The sequence below is a fragment of the Electrona antarctica genome, assembly GCF_951216825.1.
Source record: "Electrona antarctica genome assembly, chromosome: 9".
In the NCBI taxonomy this organism is placed as follows: Eukaryota; Metazoa; Chordata; class Actinopteri; order Myctophiformes; family Myctophidae; genus Electrona; species Electrona antarctica.
In genome coordinates, this window is record NC_136790.1 from 9,726,864 (window position 1) to 9,743,925 (window position 17,062).

At 43.3% G+C, this 17,062-nt stretch overlaps 1 protein-coding gene across 3 annotated transcripts in view; it reads left to right on the top strand.

Moving 5' to 3' along the window:
* fhit (fragile histidine triad diadenosine triphosphatase) overlaps positions 1-17,062 on the top strand; it is a 397,577-nt gene that overhangs the window by 236,854 nt on the left and 143,661 nt on the right. The window lies entirely within an intron of this gene.

Here is a 17,062-nt window from a genome sequence, read left to right on the forward strand (position 1 = left end):
ACTGTGTATTGTATTGTGTGATTGATATCTTTATTGATGAAATGATGTCACAATAACATATATCTGACCCACACCATAATCAAGGAAAAAAGCTTACAGCAATTGTTTGCATTGCTGTAAGGTGAATCACTTTTTTTCCCCCATAGGGAAGTGGATAGGCAAAGGCAGAATTATTTTCCCAGTCCAGACGTTCAACTAGTTTCTTACCTAAATAAATAGTGATAGCCAAAGACTGGAAAGGAAGGTCACACTGCTGTGTAAAGTTTATTGTACGTGAACTATTCCTGAAGAATTCAACTGAATCATGTTGTACAACATGTTGTTGCAACCGAAGGTCACAGTTAACTATGGAATCGTGCGCTTTTTGTCCGTCAGTGTATCACTCAAAATCCCCATACATGGGGAAAACCCCCATATATTCTGCCCAGGTCTTGTGACATCACTATGACATCATCAGGGATGATAGTAAATCAGGGATCATAGTAAATGCGACCTGCTGTCGCAATTAATCCCATATATGGAGATCCCTGATTTCATCAATATTAGTATATGGATATACTGTATGTCAGAACAGGTTCTGACATCGAAGAGGAAGGATGGATGGGGAAGGATCAACATATGGAATGTCATAACAGGTTCTGACATTCCATATGTTGATCCTTCCCCATCCATCCTTCCTCTTCGATGTCTCCCTTTTGACTGATACCTGTCCATTTAAACTCTAGACGGGCCTGCCCCAAAGTTATTTGTGCAGCCGTGCCCGGCAGCCGGCGAAAACTATCCCTGTACACTCAAGACACTGTCCCTGCTGCCACCTTTAGATCTCCATATATGGTCCATATGTTGATCTGACCTCATCACACCCTGTACACTCAAGACACGCTGCTTCTCGCTCTCAGGCGTCTTACTGGTATAATATTCTATGTACACAATATACATAATTATTTGATCAAACACAGCAATGTTTATGCCCAATTCATGCTCCGCCTCCTCCGTACAACATTGTCGTGTGCCAGATATAGCTGATCAACAAGCGCACAACGCATCTCATCTGCGCTGCGTTGTGCACTTGGAAATCTGCTCGTTTTGCTGCACCTTTGCATGACGAACTATAAAGTATGCTTTAGCTGCCTTCTGATGACAGGACATGTATCTATATCTCTCCCTTTAACCCATTCAGGCCTGACGTCGAAATAAAAAAAAAAAGTTTTCTAAATCATGACAATTTTCGGAAAGATTTGAGGCACATTTTAACGATTTTTCAAAAATAGCAGATCTACAAGTTCATAGCGCGCCACTCGGTGGCGCGCTATGAGCTTGTAGATCTGCTATTTTTCAATAGCTAAATTATAACAATGTCTAAAACACCAAAAGGGGTTCCCGCCCCAAAATGGGTTAATGGTTAATGTGGTTAAACGCTAACGTGACATGGATGCGTTCCAGGTCTCAATGGGTTAACCTACCTGGAGGCTATTATTTTACAATTTGAGCGTTTCTTCTCTCCAGTTAGTTAGTTAGTTAATTAGTTCTGCTAAGGTTTTATTTAGGACAGTGTCTCAATTTGCAATTTTGCGCTGTGCTGACTGACCATGGAAGCCTGAATCATGACCAGTCTCTTTCTCATTAACCTTCATAACGGAGCGGGCGACCATGGAAAGATTGATGTTATCTCTCTGGTGAACGGTATAGCTTCAGAGTCGTCGCTTCAGCCCTTCAACAAATCACTGGGCTGAATGATCGTGAGCATTTTACACTCGGAACATCTGCTGCGGAGCGATGATTTTTGAAAGGAGCTTGCGTCCTAATGATTGGTTATCAAGGCATGTTTGTGTTTGATCTATCAAAGTGAGAGCTTGTCTGAGCCAAAGGAGATGGTGGAGCTCATTCTGCCTGATTCTCCTCTGATTAAGGCAGGCCTATGTGAATACTCTGGCCCAATCCCCCATGCTTTGCTACTGGGGATCACCTTGATCCTTCAGAAAGAAGGGGATTGATTATTAATGGGCCTGAAGACTCTCCCTCTCTCTCTCTTTACAACAGGACCTGTCTTAATGGGATGCAAAGCTCAGTCACCTCAACTTCATTGCAGCAAACAAAGACAAATGTCCTCTGATTTAGGAAAATGCAGTCTGTGTATATTACATTAGTATTACTGAACAGGCACAGGAACAGGGCAGCTTGATGATGCAAGACGATGTAAGCGCCTGTTTGACCAGAAAGTTCCGGGAACTCCTGGACTGGAGGCCTCAACATGATGCAGATAGGGTGGGAGTGGGTTACCGTTGCACAATGCTCAGTCTGAGTGAGCGTGACCGTTCATGACCGAGTCAGTGCTGCATGTAGAATAAAGAGTTGGAAATCACTTGATTGATTGACTACTGTGACTGCAACTTGAAAGAGTATGTTTGGGTAGGAGTGCAGTGCTCATGCTTAGAGTCTGTTTGGGTAGGAGTGCAGTGCTCATGCTTAGAGTCTGTTTGGGTAGGAGTGCAGTGCTCATGCTTAGAAGAGTCTGTTTGGGTAGGAGTGCAGTGCTCATGCTTAGAGTCTGTTTGGGTAGGAGTGCAGTGCTCATGCTTAGAGTCTGTTTGGGTAGGAGTGCAGTGCTCATGCTTAGAGTCTGTTTGGGTAGGAGTGCAGTGCTCATGCTTAGAGTCTGTTTGGGTAGGAGTGCAGTGCTCATGCTTAGAACGGAAAGTTCTGACAGCATGGGAAAGTGGAAGTGACAAAATGGAATTCCCCCAAGAAAAGTTAATGGTTACATTTTTTGTCAAAATTAATATTACAGTTGTGTTTAAAATTTAAAATCCACCCAGAGTCATAATAATTATGCCCTCCCATAAACATTTTATTCAAATTTGTATTGAAATAAATATTCAGATTCTGATTATATTCATGAATACCATATCCAGTTCTTGCCTGTAGAGTGAATGATACATTCCTTTTTTGTGTGTGTCATGAAAGCGGGGAATAATCAGATTGCCACAGTGCATGTAAACCCACTGCTTATATTGTGCAATAATGTTTCATCTTTATGACAGAATGGATTAGTCTGGCATGACAAAAATATGTCTTTCAATGCTTGTTTTTGTCATTGATTTGATACGTACTCTGAACCCCAGTGCAAAACGGCAAGCTGTTTGCTATACAACAGCAAACGGTAAAATACAGAAGTCATACTTTATCTCTGTCCCCAGCCTACCTTACGCTGGTTCGTGGTCAGTGTCCATCTGTCTGAGCCAATGTTTTGAGGCTTTTGATTTTCGTTAGATAATCATTAGTTTGCTTATTTTCTTTTTCCTAACACTGCTTAACACATTTAACTCCATTGCCGTTGATCTATGGCAATTAATAAATACTACGCTTAGCGCCATTGCCGTAGATCAACAGCATTTGGTATTTTATAGTGCCTTTGATTGATCAAGTCGTAATGCTACTCATGTTAGCATTGGGTTGCTAGCTGGTGTTAATAATCTAAAATGAGATGTTGCATCTCAAGGGGCTATCCTCTCAATACATTCTGACCAAATTCTGGATGTTCTCAAATACTGTCACTCACACCTTAACTTCAGATTCTCTTGTCATTTTTCACATCACAAGTTTACAAGTGTAACAGAGTTTACTTACTTAGGCCTACTAGTGATAAACACGTATCTACTGCTAAATGAACAAAACGTTACGAATCCCAGAAAATCGGGAACATAACATACTAAAACTGTGACATAGGAACACACACTTTCTGTCACTCCTCCTTACTGGACATAAACATGGTCTCTTTTCCTGCTAAACACATGTTCATAGTTCTTGTGGGGTTAGAACTGTCATTGGAGCAGGGGCATTTTTTACCCCATAACTATATGCCCCTGCCACGTGGGAAATATTGTAGGCCTACTGTGGTCGAAAAGCAGATAAAGGTCTTCATTTCCAGGGTGCACCTGTGGTTGAAAAGGGAACAATGAAGGGAACAAGGCTTATGAAAGGAACAAGCTCTGATACACTGAACTATCATGTGGAGCTGGAAAGCCTGCTGTGCCCTGTGGGAGTTGGTGTTGGATGCCTTGGGTTGTTCGTAACATCCATGAGAATCTTACAGGAAGAGTAAGAGATTAGTTGTCAGCTCTTACATCAGCTAAAGGCATTTTCTAAAATAGCTGAAAGTAGCACCCATGGCTTTGGCTGAAGAGAAAGCATGCCTGTTGGCGTTTGATGGATAGAAATCCATTGTTAACTCATTGCCGAGTTAAACACGTTTTTTCCCCAATGGCCCAGACTGCCAAGAACAGACAAGTTTTTTGTTTTTTATTGAATTATGTAAGATCATCGTCTTCACTACCGTCTGGATAGCCCTCGGTTGCTAGGTGATCGATGGAACAGGAAATGGTCCGTCAGTGAAAATGACGGATTCCCCTCCCTCCACTTTAACTGGATTTTTTCTTAAATCCATTTATCTCTGATTCTTTTCCCAGATTTTCTTTTCAAAACAAACTTGAATTCACGACTCATAACTAAAGCGTTGCTGGTCGCGGTTACAACATGTAAGTTTCGGGTGAATTAAAAAAAGATCGTGGCATATGTAAATAGACAATAGACAATAGACAATATTCTAAATCGGATTTAGAATATTTTTTTTTAAATTTTGAGGTCAGGCCTAAATGGGTTAATGGCTCACGACAGCTCATGCCACGTATGCTATTACATGTGGGGGGACGGGAGTTCGAACAGTTCGAGGAAAAACAGTGACTCGAGCAACGCGCAGGGGCCTGGGGACTGTACGAGGGAAAACAGTGTCTCGGGCCACGTGCGGGGGGCTGGGGACTGTACGAGGGAAAACAGTGTCTCGGGCCACGTGCGGGGGGCTGGGGACTGTACGAGGGAAAACAGTGACTCGAGCAACGCGCAGGGGCCTGGGGACTGTACGAGGGAAAACAGTGACTCGGGCCACGCGCAGGGGGCTGGGGACGGTACGAGGGAAAACAGTGTCTCGGGCCACGTGCGGGGGGCTGGGGACTGTACGAGGGAAAACAGTGACTCGGGCCACGCGCAGGGGGCTGGGGACTGTACGAGGGAAAACAGTGACTCGGGCCACGCGCAGGGGGCTGGGGACTGTACGAGGGAAAACAGTGACTCGGGCCACGCGCAGGGGGCTGGGGACGGTACGAGGGAAAACAGTGACTCGGGCCACGCGCAGGGGGCTGGGGACTGTACGAGGGAAAACAGTGACTCGGGCCACGCGCGGGGGGCTGGGGGCGGTACAAGGGAAAACAGTGACTCGGGCCACGCGCAGGGGGCTGGGGACTGTACGAGGGAAAACAGTGACTTGGGCCACGCGCAGGGGGCTGGGGACTGTACGAGGGAAAACAGTGACTCGGGCCACGCGCGGGGGGCTGGGGACTGTACGAGGGAAAACAGGGATGCCGTAAACAAACAGCTGTGATAGAAAGTAGAACGGAAATGGGTATACACATGCATGACTGGTCTAGCTGGCATCATGTCACACCGCCACCTGGCATACACATAGCGTTTTCAATCACTGTTGTGTCTCCGTCTAAACGCAGAATAAAAATTGAGAAGGCAACAGCACTTTGTCGTTTTCTGTTCTGATCATTACCTTGTACACGTGGCCTAAGACAGAGGTTCACAAACGTCCATGCTAAGAACTCCAAAATAGCCATAGCCTCTGGCTGTGGCACCCCAAATTGAAAAACAAATTATCAAATCACACGACGTAATCACGCTGCGATCAAAACGTTCCCCTAACCAAAATAACTTACTCTAATCTAAATCAAAATGACTTGTGCCCTGTAAATTTATATTACATTTCATTTTCCACATTTGTATGATTGTTACTTGATAATTGTGTTTACTATAATGAACTCTGTATACAGCTGTCGCTGCAGCTGGAAGTGGTTGGAAAAAAGTGGATCCCCACATCTGCTATCACAAGAGGTCAGCTACAGCCTGGGTGGGCAACTTTGACGATGGAGAGGGCCACAATATTTCCACACTCACTCCAGACTCCAGAGGGCCACATTGCATATTACTGATGTAGCGAAAATCACACCCATGTGAAGTGATTATCAACTCTTATCATCTTACAGTGTTGTAATGATGATGTAAAACAAACGGTGACAAAATAAACATTAAATTCTCTTTATTGTCAATGGCGTTTTTAAAACAAACATTAAACCTGCATATAAAAAATAGCCGATCTACCAGCTCAAATCGTGTCGCACTGCGACGTGTTTTGAAATTGTAGATCAGCTATTTTTGCTTTATTTGAGTTCAAATCCTGAATAATTTTTGGTTATTTTTTAAATACAATCCTGAAAAGTAACCTTTTTATTTAATTTCAAATGCATTTAATTATAGTTATGTTAATTCTATGAACTAAATACAAATACATTGGACATAAAAAAAGACAATAACATTTAAATACTCCATTAAGCTCTATAGACTGAAGTAATTCAAGCGAGTCATGTTGGAATTGTAACAGCAGAAAATAATACTATATCAGTATTCTGATATGAACCTGCGGGCCGCATTGAGTGAAGGTGGGGGCCGAATGTGACCAGTCGAGGGCAGCGCATACGCAACCAGAAATATGTATTTCCATATATCTCTGCTACCATCTCCTGCTGTTATTGTGCAGTGTAATGAGAGCGATACCCATTGACCCTGGCAGCCCGATAGATTTTCCACGCAGGCGGAAGGGAGAGGGATGGCCAGCGGTTTTATTTTCGACGAGGCGCATGGCGACACAGGCTACCCGGTAAAGGTCAGGCCGGGTGACCAGTAAAATGAACCCCGCACGGAGAAAAACAAAAACAAGCCTATAAGCAGCACAGCGCAGGCCAAAACAAAGCATCCCCAGCGGCTCTGAAGGACATTATTACACAGAGCCACTGTTTGAATAATCTGTATCTATATGCCTGAGTAAACACAGCCAATATTAGTACTACCAACAACACACAGAAGAGAATATAAATTAACACTATTATCTAGCTTACACTTACACAGTATATTTGACACATGATAGCATTGCCGAGGCCACCAAGGCAAACATTTCTGGGAGGGGATGTTAGGTCAAATCCATGCCTCTGCTTTTGATATCCCCCCTCTAGTCATTCCTTTTTCCTCGTAACATCACGCCTCCATAATGGTCATGCCTCGTGACATCACACCTCCATATATGGTAACGTCTCGTGACATCACGCCTCCATATATGGTCACGCCTCGTGACATCACGCCTCGTGACATCACGCCTCGTGACATGTCACGCCACCATATGGCCATCCCCATATATATGAAGATCATGACACTCTGGCGCGGAACTACCGGGGGGAGAGGGGTGTAGTTTACCCCCGGCCCGTGACTCCAGGGGGTCCGGGGCTGTCAGATGATCGATCGACGACCACGCATCGTTACACAGTCAATCATGACCCGGTACCGGGTTGTTCCGCCAGTGATGACACTGGGGAAGACATGCAGTAAATGCCGTCGGGATCGGGAGTCGAACCCGCGGCACACTGCCAGACTGGATTACCAGCCAAGGTGCCTGGACCACTGAGCCATGGCCCAGGCCGACATTCCATATCTTGATCTGACCTCATCAAACCCTGTACACTCAAGACACGCTCCATATATGGCCAGTACAGAATTCTTTCCATATGTTGATCTGACCCCCCATGCCAAAGCGCCAGCGCTCGCCCAGCAGTCTGCAGACTGTAGACTGCCCAGGCAGTCACGAAGGCGGATGCCCTCAGGGTGTCTTACTTTTTCATTTGTCAAATAAATTATTTTTCAATAATAGTGAACATCTTCAATGTTCCCTATTTGTCATATAGGACAAAGGCTTGAGTGGTTAAGAAAATGCCTCCCCCTCTCTTTTTTTATTATATATATTTTTTCATTTTTTCTTTATAATAATAATGGAACCCTTGGGTTACAGTAAATCAGACACCTGACAACATTGCCAAGGCAATCATAGTAGCAGTTCTGGAAGAAGTGCTGGCATGGCCGTGATGCTCAGTGCAGTCTGGAAGAAGTGCTGGCATGGCCGTGATGCTCAGTGCAGTCTGGAAGAAGTGCTGGCATGGCCGTGATGCTCAGTGCAGTCTGGAAGAAGTGCTGGCATGGCCGTGATGCTCAGTGCGTGCACAGTCATATGAAACCATGGCCGTGATGCTCAGTGCGTGCACACTGCTGCACAGTCATATGAAACCATGGCTAATTGGAGTCTGTGCAGGTACGCTGCCCACATCATGCTTGATTTGGGTGTCAAAACACATTTGCACTAGCTAAATGACACCAATCAAGAGTGTTTGGGCTGTATCACCCTTACCAGAGGTTCTGTTTGGGCTGTATCACCCTTACCAGAGGTTCTGTATCGCCCTTACCAGAGGTTCGGGCCGATATGTCGCACCACCGATCCGACCGATATGTCTGAGCCATAGTGTCGGGGTCTTTGTCAGAGAGTAAAGGTCGTTGCAGAAATAGAAATAAAATCAACACAGCAGTCTTCTGCAATGACCTTAAGCGTTCTCTGTGCCCGTATAGATATCTCTCTCTCTATCTGTCTACCTGCATGCAGGCCCTTTTAAGCCCAGCATGTGGAGATCTCTGTGTCTGTCAGTCCTTGTCTCTTTTGTGCCCATATATGTCATCAGTATACGTATGCTCATATATTGTATAACTAGTCTTCACGTATCCATTTTTGTAACTCTGAGAGTGTCCAAAAATGTAACATTTGGTGACAATAAATTGTTTGGACATTTGGACACTTTCAGGAGGACAGTATGACAGAGGACAGACATTAGGGCAGGATGCTGCTTTCACATGGTATCCTTATTCCTTCCTAGCCACAGGCTAATCTAAGCAGGGTATATGCACTTCATGCATGATCTTTGCCTGCTCTGGCCTCAACGCATTTAATGAATGTCAGATCATCACAGAGATGTCTTGATGAGTGTCAGAGTCCTCTGTGAGGTGACCAGTAGCTGTCAGGTTTAATCAAGCCACTGGTAATGAGCTCATCTGGCATGCAGCTAATGCAACGGTGTTATCGGATTATTGATTTATTGAATACTTTATTAACAGTTTGCAGGAAGAAAAAAAAAAGCACAGGAAAGTACAGTTCAATACAAGGTCAGCTAAGAGGTTCTGCTTCCATTAGGGTCCTTCGTACTCAATTCATCGAAACATTGAATGACGTACAAATGTACAGTACTATAAAATAAAATAAAACATTTTGTCTCGTGTGTGTGTGTGTGTGTGTGTGTGTGTGTGTGTGTGTGTGTGTGTGTGTGTGTGTGTGTGTGTGTGTGTGTGTGTGTGTGTGTGTGTGTGTGTGTGTGTGTGTGTGTGTGATTAGTCATTACGACGGCATCAAGGCCCGCCAAATTACATTTTAGTCGACTAAATCAACTGTAGATTTAGTCGACTAAAATCTTATGATATTTATTCTACTAAAACTAGACTATAACACTAAAACATTCCAGGTGACTAAAATGTGACTAAAACTAAATTAAAACTTTTCAAGAGACAGATCAAAATGTGCTGCCAAATTCAACACTGTATTGAACACAGCGACGTTACTTCCAAATATGGTCCACTGACTTCCAGTATAAAATGAAAGTTTTAAAGATAAACGAGTAGTTCACCCAAAAAAAAACAGAATTTTCTTTTTTTTATCAATTACACACATACTATGAAGCCTTGAATCCATGGAGAGTTCTTTTCAATTTTTGTCCCATTCCTAAGCCAATCATTTGATAACCGGCAGTGTCTCAGTTGAGTCTCCTACTGAGCAGCCACCCAGTCATCCAATCGTTGGCTTAGGAATGCGACAAATTGCCATGAATTGAAGCTTCATGTACTGTAAGTACATGAAGTAAATAATTCATGTTTTGGGTGAACTACTTATTTACATATTTACAAAAATATAGAACATACAGTATGTGAAAAATATACAGTGACTATAATTGACTTCCTTCTGCCTATACTTCAGCGTGCAGCGTTAGGATCTGTCACTAATCAGTCCAGTGATGCGATTAGCCTCGGCCACAAAAAGGTGAATAGTTCCTTTAAGATTCTACTAAACTAATGGCAGACGTCATTCCAGACATTTTACACTTTCTCTGGCATCCTAATGTGTCCCAAAGGAATTTATAGAATCGCATGTATGCCGTAGTTTTGTCTGAACCACACATATCTCAGTATTATCTGCACGTGAGAGAGAGAGAGTCCTATTGGATGAGAGAGAGAGAGAGTCCTATTGGATGGGGACTCCTCAGCCCAGTCCGCATCACTTTAAATCATTAAATGTTTTTCTCCCCTCTTCCGTTGCACTGAGCTGTCTCCAGAGCTCTCGTCTCCATACGTGTTGACCGTTCGGAGGGCAAGTCATTAGCCGAGGGAGCCAGCCTTTTTATATGCACACTTTTCATCTGCTCTTCTGAAGAAGTGTCCTGGTACGGTGTGGAGAAGAAATGAGAGTAATTCAAACGTTTCCTGGGCTGCGGCGGGTTAAGGTCACTTTGATTAGCGGAGACGGCGGAGCAGAGCTGATGTGTAACACAATGAGCTGGAGGAGGGTAATTTGGTGAATGCTAATGGGTTGACAGCGTAGGAGCGCACGGGGTCAGGGGTCACCTCGTGGCTCTTGGTTTGGATTGATCCCTGATGCCATGTACCCCATTGCACCTCCACGCCGACTCTCTCTGCCCCTCGCTTTCTCTGTCTGTCATTCATTTGAACCACCCTCGCTTTCCTTGTTGTGCCCTTTTAATGATGACCCCCCCGCCCACCCACCCACCCCGGGTCTTTTTCCTACCGTACAGTGCAGTTTGTGTTATAGTGCAGTCTCACTGGTGTCCCGTGAGACAAGTCCAGGTTTGTGAGAGAGCGTTATTATTGGAATGTTGTATTTACTACAGTACATCAGTATTTTGTGCGCACTCCTTTTTCCCAATACAGGGGCAAATTCCCCAAAGAACATATTGTAACCACTTTCCACTGTTTATAGCCAAAGATTTCAACTTCTTCTTTCACAATTCATTTTTAAAAGTAGCTAAATATATTAGCCTGTAGATCGGCTATTTTCACGAGATCTTGATTTTCTCATCGGTGTGCATTTGGCACAAAAAGCATATAGCGACTGTACCCTCTGTTTACACATTCAGTCAGTACACATTCAGAGTCTCAGCAGCCTGTAGATCATGCTCTTCAACGCATTTGTATCGGTCCATTGGGGGATTGTCTCTTGACATTTCCACGTGCAGTATGTCAACAAGAGCCCCTCAGACGAGCCATGGATTAGCTGTCACCCGCCGTGATGACTGTCGTTTCATGGGAATCTGATTAGGTGGCTGTATGTATGCTTCACGGAGAGCCTGACACCAAGAATACAAAGAACGGGCTACGGCCTTTTGAGTGCAGGCTTAAAGTCAATAGCATGGCTTGTTGTCAGTGCTCACTTGTCCCTTGTCCCTATAGGGTGTACCAAAACTCCTGGAGGGGGCGTCAACATATGTGTCACGTGGTAGCGGCCGCCATACTTGCTGGCTTGTCTGGTTTGTTTACATTGAGCGACTATCCGTGTGCTTGTATACGTTCTTTTTTTAAACTGACCTCACAATGGTGCAGACTTGCTCAGTAAATAAGTGCCACGGCAGGTCGCGTCGAGGAAATTAGCCAGAAAACGGAATTAGATGTTCAGCTTTCCAGCATGGAGACAGCACAAAGGAACCCAGATTGATGAGTTTACAAAAAGACGTAGAATGGCTTGGATCTCGGCTGTACGGTGCACGGGCGCAGAGACATAACGTTCAACAAAGTATCTAAGCACAGCCGTGTTTGTTCACAACATTTTCCTTGTCCTTGTAATGTATTTGGGCCCGACGTTCTTTCTATCCATCCTGGTGTTGGTTCACTATGTTGTCGCCAAGAACGAGCTCAATATTTACAAAAACATACCACCGTCACTCTATTCTGAGTGATGTGGGCTAGAATTTAATGCCCACGAGAGGGCCGTCCCTAGCTTTTCAGACGCCGCCCCCCTCTTGGTGACGTACACGTTTTCACACGCTATAAGCAGTACACTCTCCAATGAGCCCTGAACTTCTACAAGACATCTCTTACATTTTATTTTCTGACTTTAGTTCATTATTGTTTTATATTGTACTGCCGCAGCAGCCTACAGTCCAACATGAAACAAATTGCCCCTGATGTGTTTTCCCAGGCCGTCAACTTATTCAGTGATGTGCAAATGTGGCTCGGCCTGCATGGCTACACCTCTCTCACTAATGCGAGCAGGACCTGATTCGCTTTTTTTTTTAAGCATAATGATTTTAATCTGTGCTGGGAGTGGGGCTCATAATGGGCTCTAATGGGACACTGGACCTGCTGATAGCAGTCCTCTTATCTATTTTTGTGCTCTCTCTCTCTCTCTCTCTCTCTCTCTCTCACTCTCCCCCCCCTCTCTCTCTCTTAGTATTACATTCTAGGAAAGATATATGAAATTATATAGGAATAGATTGGGTGTGCAATGCTTAAGATTTTAATAAAACTAGTAATCAATTTTGGGGCAAACATTTACATTAAACTTTTTTAGAAATTCCAAAAATATCACTGCAAGCAAGCTCACAACACGCTGCGTAGAGCATGTAGATCTTTGCTATTTGTATGCATCACTACGAAGTATAAAACAGGGCTGACTTACATAAGAAATCATCAATTAAAGTTTTTTTCATGTTGATTTGTTCATATGAAAATAAAACAAATGATCAAAACATGTTCTTAATTAATCAAAAAATGCAATGGATGGAATAGTTGTTAAATGGATTGTGACATTAAAAAAAAGTTTGTAATTTTTCTTTTTTTCCTTTAGGTTTTCTGAGCTCAATTGCACCCCAAAAAACCCTGAACTTTTAACATTCAGTATATTATATATATATATACAGATGTCACTGTTGAGGCCTGTTTGCCTGTTTTCATGGCAGCTCAAAAGGCTTCAGAACACACAGAGAAAACCTCAGACCACAGAAAATCCACTGAATGTTCAAAGTTCAGGTTGTGTAGGTGTAATTGAGGTCATAAAACCTAAAAGAAAAACAAAAAAACAAGTGAAAATTAATGTCATGAAACGTTTAAGAAAATAATCGATAGTCAGCCCTAGGATAATGCCCGTTAGCAGGCCTCCAATTAATACACAGATGTAGATACATTTAACACTTGCTGTAACCAGTATGACACTCAATCAGAATAAAATGCTGACTGCATATGGACTGACAGTACAGTCAGTGAGTAGAACATGTTAACACTGTACAGGACATTAGACCCTCCCCTGGAGCCACCACTACATGCACCAGCTCACCACTCACCATTTGACCCTTTCTTCAGCTGGTCAAGTACAGCAGCAGTCTACTCTAATGAAAGGTTACTGCACAGCTAATGAAGGAACGAGGATGTTGAAAGAGATGTACATTAGGTGGTATTTCTACGTGTGTGGCTGTTCCCCCCTGGTGCTTAACTCTAGAGTGACCAAAGATATTACAGTAGGTGGTATTTCTACGTGTGTGGCTGTTCCCCCCTGGTGTTTAACTCTAGAGTGACCAAAGATATTAAACTACAGGTGGTATTTCTACGTGTGTGGCTGACTGTTCCCCCCTGGTGTTTAACTCTAGAGTGACCAAAGATATTAAGATACTACAGAAAAACACACTCTATATAGAGAGACAGATAGATGGCCAGTAACCTTATTTTATTGTAGCCTATTTATTGTTGTTTGGAGGTTATTGTTGTGCCTAATATGCTAAACATTAGTCAACTTTACAGTAATGTTGGCCTTATGAACAGAAGAATAAAACAGAATCCTCTCTCAAGGTTGTCCTTGGACATCCAACATTCAAAAAGGATATGATGATCTACTCAGTAAAGGTCCAATCAAATCATTCCAATTAAATCATTAGCAGAAACAAGGATATATATACTCTATCTATAAATGTGTGTTTGGGGGCGGGGGTGTGAGACTGTCTCTCGCATAACTCGAGGAGCATCTGACAGATCGACTTTATACTTGGCATGTGGAACACAGAGGACCCAAGGGTGCCAAGTCAATAGGACCAGGCCTCCTAAGAAAAGCACTGACACTAGACTACAACTTGTTCAGAATGCGGCAGCCAGAGTTTTAACAAAAAGAAACAAGATGAGAGAACATACACATACAGTATCACTCCATCTTTACACTAGCTCCCGGTGACTCTTAGGATTGATTTAAAAATCATGTTAATTGTTTTTATGGCACTTCATTGTTTAGCACTCTCGTACATTTCCGATTGCCTGCCCAAATATGTTCTAACCCGTCTCCTTGGATCATCTAGTGCTGGCCTCCATTACATACCAGTAAGACGCCATGAGGGCGAGAAGCGACCCTAAAGGGCGAGGTCGCGCTAAAACAACCGGTCTGGGAATACCCATACTGTATATATGGACTTTATTTATTTTTTATTATTATAATTTTTTTACGTTTTCGGGCCGGGTAGGGCATAAATGTGTGCTAATTAGTAAGGCCAGACGGGGCCTCGGGACAGCCCGGTTAGGGCCCAGGTAGGGCCGGGCCTTAATTTTCGGGTCTGTTGAGAACTCTAGTTTTCGCCGGCTGCCGGGCACGGCTGCACTAATGACTTTTGGGCAGGCCTGTCTCGAGTTTGAATGGACAGGCGGTATCAGTCAAAAGGGAGACATCGAAGAGGAAGGACGGGTGGGGGTGGATCAACATATGGAATGTCAGGTCAGCTCCATATATGGGGATCTAATGGGATCTAAGGGTTTGAGGTCAGATGTAGAGTTGCTGGCCGGCTCCAAATATGCTGATCTAGGTGATGATCTAGTCTTCTCCATGTATGGCTATCCATGGTTTGATGAGGTCAGTGTCATGATCTTCATATACAGTGTATGGAGACGGCCATATATGGAGCGTGTCACGAGGCATGACGGACTGACTGACATGAAGTGTGACTGACTGGCATGACATGCAGGTTTTCATAGTAAACTGTTTTGTTCTTGCTATTTTGTATTGTTTTAATTTGATACTCATACGGGTATTTCATTTTTTTTTTTTTTTTTTATCCCTCGATTTTGTAACCCATTTTTTCACCCCTGTGCCAATTATCTAATGTGATCCTGGGCTCTACACACCCTCCGCCAACCTAGTCCCCATATATGGGGGACATGGGGAGAGCAACGGACTTGAACTCATGCTTCCTTCCTGCCTGAGTGTCCAAGTTGCTCCTTTATACGGGTATTTCATAACCAGATGGAGGGGCTTTTGTTCCCAACATGCAGTCTCACAGTTCCTCAGAGGCTTCACACAGTTAGCACATATCTTACAGTACATGGTGTTCCCCAGAGTGATGTGTATGCGTGCTATATTGCACTGACAACTTAATTGTCTTTGTAGAAGTGCATGATTTTTTTAAACCTAACCCAAGCCTGCTGACCACTAACAGCCTGCCCTTAAGCCCTATTTAAAACATTGTACATTTGTGAAAATATTTGAGAATTTTCACATTGCCACATTGAATGTCCGGATCTCTGTTTTTGTTGTTGTTTTCAAAAAGCAGTGCAATGAATGCTTTTATTTCGTTTGGAAATCAGGAAGTGTACTTCACTAATGTGATAGCAGGTCCATGTGAAATAGAAAACGAAAACTTTCCAGTCTACGCATGGACTATTTTGACTTTTTCAAAGGCAGGGCCAGCTGCCTCTCTGAGAATATTTGTGCGAAAGCAGCCTGCCCAGTTCCACAATTGCCCAGATGTTCAGTCATTCATCTTCATCACGCTGCTGTAACAGTGAGCAATCATTTGTAAGAAGTCAATTGGAGTTCCGCGGTTACTTATTGTCAGAATGGATGGATTGCGATGTTGTCGGATAACTGGAGAAAGGAGACAAGACGCATTCACACATTGGGTACCAAACACCCTGCAGCAATCAGTGCTGCTTTTGTTTTGAAAATGTCTTCACCTTCAGCTTCAAAGTATGGATACTTTGTGGATGTCTTGGAAAAGTTCAAACGGCAGAAATGATTCTTGGCTATGCAGCCATTGCGATATACTGTACAGTAAGCACCTACTGTGTGATACAGCATTCTTTGTCACTCTTTGTCAAAACTTTCTCAATTATCTTCAGGCAGTAATTACCGATCGTACAAATCTTTATATAGATATTTTTTTAATTGCCCTGAATAATCTTTATTTTAAAGTGACTCTAAGCTGTCTGTCAAGTGCACAGCAGAGTCACCTGAAGCTCCCCCTGGCCTCTGCCCGCTTTAAAGACATGCCTTCTCTGTCCCCAGTCATGCAAATCATCTAGAGGCCAGGACTGAGGTATTTAAATATATTTAAATGAAATTGAAATGTATTGAGATGAGCAGTTATGCTGCCTGCAAGCCAAATCAGAGTGATTGCTGTGTGCATTCATAAGATGATGTATTTTCTCTCAGCCCCCTCTGAGGAGATCTGCAGTCAGACACCTGCCGCTAACTTTTTTCCGGTGGACTTTCATTATAGTTTGACGCTACTTAATGAGTGATATCTCAAATGATCTTGGCCATCTCTCCCCCGTTCAGCAGCTGATTATTGAACTTCTCAGAACCTTTCCCCCAAAATGTCAAGCTAAACATCAAGACGTACTTTTGGCATACTCCCGCTGCACCTTAGTTACCAGAATTTACTTGGCTATGAGGAGCTCCCTTCTCTTCCCCAGCAGTTAAAGGGGCATTCCACTCATTTTCAACATTTTACTATGTCATTAATGTACCTTAGAGCTGTTGGGTGGAAATAATAAAAAAACTTCCCCCATTCTGTGTTTCCTAGAACTAGAGGTCTGAAAAAAAATCATTAACATGGTGAAACACATCTTGATGATGTCATCAAGATGTTAATGATTTTTTTCATAATTACAGTTCTAGGAAACACAAAATGGGGGGACTTTTTTATTATTTCCACACAACAGCTCTAAGGTATATTAATGACATAGTAAAATGTTGAAAATGGGTGGTTTT